Here is a 6,097-nt window from a genome sequence, read left to right as displayed (position 1 = left end):
GGACATTACAATTCTAAGCATAAAGGCAAGATCACAGGTACACCCAATGTTAAAAAAACAATACTACTAGATGCAATGTCATGTATTAAACCCAACAAAACAGTAGCATGTGAATTTAATGCACCATTCACCAATTTACAGGACATCCCAACCAAATAAAACAACAACAACAAAATCATCAAAATCACAAAAGGGAGAAATACCTGCATTAAATGACATCAAGTACTTTGGTTGCAGGACATAAATCAATCAAGCTGTCATTGAGCCAAACAGTTCCTCTCTGGTTCTGGAAGGTGTTTATGAAGGCCACTGGGTGGTCTTAGCTATCTATGAACTCCGTGAACTCCATTACTAACCCACCAAGCTGGGTGTGCCCACTGGTACAACAGCGACTGTTTTGAGGATAACCCACTGCCTTCTGATTGGCTCCAAGGCCTGTTCCACCAGAGGGACTTCATGCCTAACACTGTAAGCAAGACATCTATGCCAACTCCCCTGCCTCCAACCCCAGGCTCAGGAAACAATGTGAGATGAGGCTGAAAGAATGTTGAAAGAAATAGTAAGGGAAGCAATGCTATAAAACACTGTCTTCTGGACACCAAATGACTGTTGCTCCTACATATTCACAGCAATAGTGGTTACTGGGCAAGCCTAGGCTCACCAACAGCCATTATTAATAAGGAAAGGACTTACAGAGCTCCATCCCTCCCTGAGGACTGAACAGCAGCTAATAGTTGTTGAAGAGAACTAGGAGAGTCATGTTTTTTAGTGGACTAGCTCTGCTAAATTGTCCTTGCTGGATTAAATAGCCTTTCTCGGGGCCCCCAATGGAGGAGCTAGAGAAAGTATCCAAGGAGCTAAAGAGATCTGCAACCCTGTAGGTGCAACAACATTATGAACTAACCAGTACCCCGGAGCTCTTGACTCTAGCTGCATATGTATCAAAAGATGGCCTAGTCGGCCATCACTAGAAAGAGAGGCCCATTGGACATGCAAACTTTATATGCCCCAGTACAGGGGAACGCCAGGGCCAAAAAATAGGAATAGGTGGGTAGGGAAGTAGAGGGGAGGGTATGGGGGACTTTTGGGATAGCATTGGAAATGTAATTGAGAAAAATACGTAATAAAAAATATTAAAAAAAAATAGCCTTTCGCTCATGCCCAAGCAAACAACCCTAATTAAGGGCAGTAGTGTGTGTGTGTGTGTGTGTGTGTGTGTGTGTAGACATGAAAGTTGGAGGGAACTTATTGGGAAGACAGGAGCTTTGATAGGAGTGGGGAAGGGAATAAGAGATTGGTTCCCTGTACAAGCAGGCTAGTTGAGAATTTTCTCCTCCTCGTAACAGCATCAGAAGTGCAAGGGACAAGGTGTACCGTATAAAGCTGTCTGGAGCCTGTGTTATATCTGCTCACATCCAGTTACTGAAGCAACTCCATGAATCTTAAAGTGAACCCTTCTCAAGGGAAGGTCAGTGAGGAAGTGTTTGCTGAAAAGTTGATGATTTCCTATTCCAGGTGAAGACTGAGGCACCCAGAGGGTAAATGGCTTGCTCGGATCACACATTAGCACCTTGTGGGTGACCTTCCAGGCTTTATGGGGTTTCCCAGGGAAGGCAACGATGGGGGCGTTGGAGGTTGTGGTGGCAGAAGTTGTGATTGCTAGAGCAAAGGTGGCTTGCTTTTGGTAATATTTAAAACTCTTTGCTCAGCAGTGCATGCTGACAGGAGCCTGATATAGCTGTCTCCTGGGAGGTTCTGCCAGAGCCTGACATATACAGAAGTGGATGCTTGTAGCCAACCATTGAACTGATCACAGGGTCCCGAATGGAGGAGTTAGAGAAAAGACTGAAGGAGCTAAAGGGGTTTGCAACCCCATAGGAAGAACAACATTATCAACTAAGAAGAGCTCCCAGGATCTAAACCACCAACCAAGGAGTACACTTGGAGGGACCCAAGGCTCCAGCCCTATATGTAGCAGAAGATGCATTGTGTGGCATCAATGGGAGAAGAGACCCTTTGGTCCTGTGAAGACTTGATGCCCCAGTGTAGGGGAATTCAAGGGCAGGGAGGCAGGAGTGGGTAAGAGGGTGAGGGTACACCCTCATAGAAGCAGGAGGAGGGGGAATGGAATAGGGGGCTTCTGGGGGGGGGGAGTGGGAAAGGGGATAACACTTGAAATGTAAATAAATAAAATATTCAATAAAAAAAGAAAAAATTCAAAATAAAATGTAAGCGAACAAGCAAACAAAACTCTTTGTTATCCAAAGTTTTCAGGTAATTGACTCCTGCTGTGTAGCAGCAGGGAATTAAGTAAAGGATTGTTAGAGTTCCTTTCTTGCCCAGGAGCCTCTTGCTGGCCAGGTGAGAGGCTTGGAACTTATTAATTCTTTGTGAACCAGAGAGAAAAGGAAAGGAAAAAAAGGGGAGAACTCAAGCACACACATAGACACTTGCACCTTCTACATATAGCAGAAATGGTTACACTTTCTTTCTTCATTGCTATCAGCAATTTTTATAGCTTTTTAGACAAAAAGTCCTCTATGTAAGAAAGAATTACCTCAGAGATAGAATGTTACACAAAAGGGGAGTTACAGAGAAGTATCCATAGAAAGTTCAAAGCAGTGTTTCATTCCATAAGCTCATAAATTCAAAGCAACAGTTTTTACATGGTCTTGCCTTATCATAGTGCACACCTGTGGCTTCATCCTTGGACCTGCGTGTTTTTCTTTGAACACAAATTTGTCCCAGGTCTATAATTCTTTTTAGTGTAATTATGAAAGCTTATTGTATTCTTTATTATGAAGCCTTTACTTACTATCCTATGAGGAGGGGGTAAATTCTATTCCTGATTCTAATTTTATTACATCTTTTGGGCAAAACAACTAAAACCATGTAAAAAGTTTTCTTCCTAAAATTATTTGAATCAAATCAGGAATTCTATGAAATCATTAATTTATCTACGCAGCATTAATTCATGAAAGTTTATCTTTATGTCGATCTGCAGGAAATCTGCTCAATAGGGTAGGTTAATGTCCAGAAGTTATTATACTATGTAATAGTGACTGGGAAAGGCATATCAGCGGCATGAAGCAATCTTGAGAGGAAATTTCTGAAGGCCTTGCTATTCAGAGTTTACCCATCACCGCCATGCAAAAATGGTGGGTCATCTCTAGAAAAGTCACCTGCATGCCTTTAGCCTATCCTAGATGGCTCTGACAGCATCTGATAGAAATAGAAGGCAAACCCAGGTGGAATAGCCTCAGTTCAGTCAGTTTGGAGCTAGCTTAGACAACTGATGTGAGAACAGAAGCTTAGTTTGCCTACAACACTGTGTGTTCAGCATCAGCAGTGATTGGCACTCAGTAGGTGTTTAATAAAGATTTTTTTGTGTGTGTGAGAAGCCAAATGAACTCATTATGGTACCTGCTTGGTGCTTTTAAATCATACTTGAAACAATATTGAGAATAAGCATGCCTTTCTAAGTGATGGATTTATTACTCTGAGATACAAATTTTCTAGGGAAATGCACTTCTTAATATCTACTACAATGAAAGGCCCAAACTCTGGGTTTATAGAGTAAATTATTTCTGAAAAAAGAAACTATTCTGCTGGAGAAAACCCAATGACAAGTTAAAATTGCACTGGCCTTGGTGAATATGTACCTAGCCTGGCAGGCTCTGTCCAGTGCAACGTCACAGTTCTGATGGCAGCTAGGAAGCTACATTCTTTGCTACATATTCTTTTGCTATTTTGTTACATTTAAGTCTTTGAAAAATCTTACTTTAATATTAGTATTTTTGCTCAAAATGTTCCTTCCCCAAATTGAAAGTAGTTTATTGACTTACAATGTAACGTAACTTTTTTTTCTCTAAACGTATTGAATAAGCAATTCTCTGTGTACGATGTGTGTGGCAGCATTTCTTGCTACCTAACTACTTTGGAGCATACTTCATCCACAGCTAAACATTGAGCACTTAGCCCCAGCTTTCTAGGGATTAGATGAATTTACCATGGCGGCAAATTTAGCAGGACTATCTGCTCAAGACAGTACTGCTGAATCCAGAGCCGCTAACTAGTCCTGGAACATTTCTGGGATCCCCAAGATGCCCAGGGGACAAAAGCAGAGAAATCCAGTTGATTTCCGGGTCTCTGCCTGGGAGCTACCGGGCGGCCCAAGACTCTCGCTCCTCCCTCACTCCCGGGGCGGGGCGGGGCGGCCATCTCCCTGGCAACGGGACGCGCTGCAGCCCCGGCCACCTCGCTTCCAGCGCACCTAGCTCTGCAGGCAGAGTGGCTGGCGCTGGCTCCGTGATAGCTTCCTTGGCGCACGACTCCAAGAATCCTCACTAGGTACGAGATGGCATCACAGGAGGAAGGGATTGTGCTGAGGCTCAGCCCCTCAGAGCAGGAGGAAGAGGAGGACGAGGAGGCGGCGGCTGCAAGGAGAGTGCAACGCTTTGCCCTAGACCCGCGGGTGCGCTTCCTGGGAGGTCGTCTGCGCCAGGCGTTGGGGTTCCCGGAGGAGACGTGGGGCCAGTATCTGGAGAGCGAGGACCACCGGCAGGTCCTAGGAGACTTTCTGGAGAGCACTGATCCTGCCAGCCTGGTGTTTAGTGTTGCGGCCGCCGGGCGGCTCTCGGCTTCCCCCGAGGTAAGGCGCGACCCGAGAGGGATGCCCGCTGCCAGACTTAAACAGAACTTGAAGTCAGCCTCCTGGACTGATCAGAAGTCAGGGTCCCCGTGTGCACCAGCTCTGCAGAAAACGCTGTACGATAGTTTTCTACAAGGGATGTCTGCCAGAAGGGATGGTTGTCTAAAATGATGTTAGAAAACTAGCGCAGTCTGTGATACCTGGGCTTATGGCGCCTGGAGAGCTTTTGGGCCAAAATACTTATGTTTCAGTCCCCGGTGGAACTCTAGAGTCATATCCTTTTAAACAACGATAGCAAAGTATTAGGCAAAACCCTTATAGCTTGAGTTGTTTCAGTATCTACCAACTACATTTTGTCCAGGAAAGAAATAATCGAGTCCTAACAAAAAGCAGGGCGGGGGACTGGCTGGATTATGGTGGCACTTACTATATTACTCCTGGCACTTGGGAGACAGAGGAGGCAGGAGGATCTCTGTGAGTTCCTGGCCAGCCTGGTCTACCCAGCAAGTTCCAGGACTACACCATGATACCCTGTCAAAACCACAAACAAACAAAAATATAAACAACAACAAAACCAACAATAACAACCATTAGACTGGCTGGTGTCATTTAAAACACAAAATAAACATATTTGTTGCATAAATTAGATAGTGATTTCAAGGAGCATTATCTTAGCAATTAAATTGTAAATTCTTTTTAGAATATATATTCATTTTTTATGTGTATGTATGCTTGCCCGCATGTATGTCTGTGCACCTTGTGGGTATCTGGTGCCCATGGAGGTCAGAAGAGATGTGTTGGGATTCCTTGGAACTGGAGTTACAGATTATTGTGAATTACCACCATGTGGGTGCTGGAAAAGGAAACGTCTACCCCCACCCCCTCACCCCCCACCCCCAACGTAAATTCCAAGTAAAGTAATCTGTCTACTTGTTTATAGCAGAGGTGTGCCCTGGAAAGTTACGTATCAATAGCACTCTGAAAACTTATGTCCAATTGTCTTATTCTCTGATGTGTTTTTCTTTAAAACTGATGGTAGTTCCATGGTGTGTGTATGTAGCCTGTAATTTGCACAGGCTTCAAGCTTAATAGGCATTGCTTTTTTTTTTTTTTTTGCTTTCTTTTCCTTCCTTCTTTTCTGATTTTGGAGCCCTTGCCCAGTAGGTTATCTTTCAGCAGTGTTGGGCCTGGGGTTCATGTTGTAAATGACCAGATGTCATTATTTAGGATAGGTGTGAGGCAAACCCTCAGAATGGTTGCACTACAGCTCTGTGAGTTTTGAATATCTTTGTTTTGATATTCTCCTAATTATAACTTTAAAAAATAAGTTAGTATGCCAGACAAGACACCTTAAACTCTCAGAGCATAGAAGCTAAAAGGTGTAGTATTTACCAAACCAAACAAAGCCAAAAACCCTTAACAGTTATAGGAATGTTAAACTATCTT

This window comes from Mus caroli, chromosome 12, assembly GCF_900094665.2.
Source record: "Mus caroli chromosome 12, CAROLI_EIJ_v1.1, whole genome shotgun sequence".
Lineage (NCBI taxonomy): Eukaryota > Metazoa > Chordata > Mammalia > Rodentia > Muridae > Mus > Mus caroli.
This window is presented reverse-complemented; position numbering follows the sequence as displayed.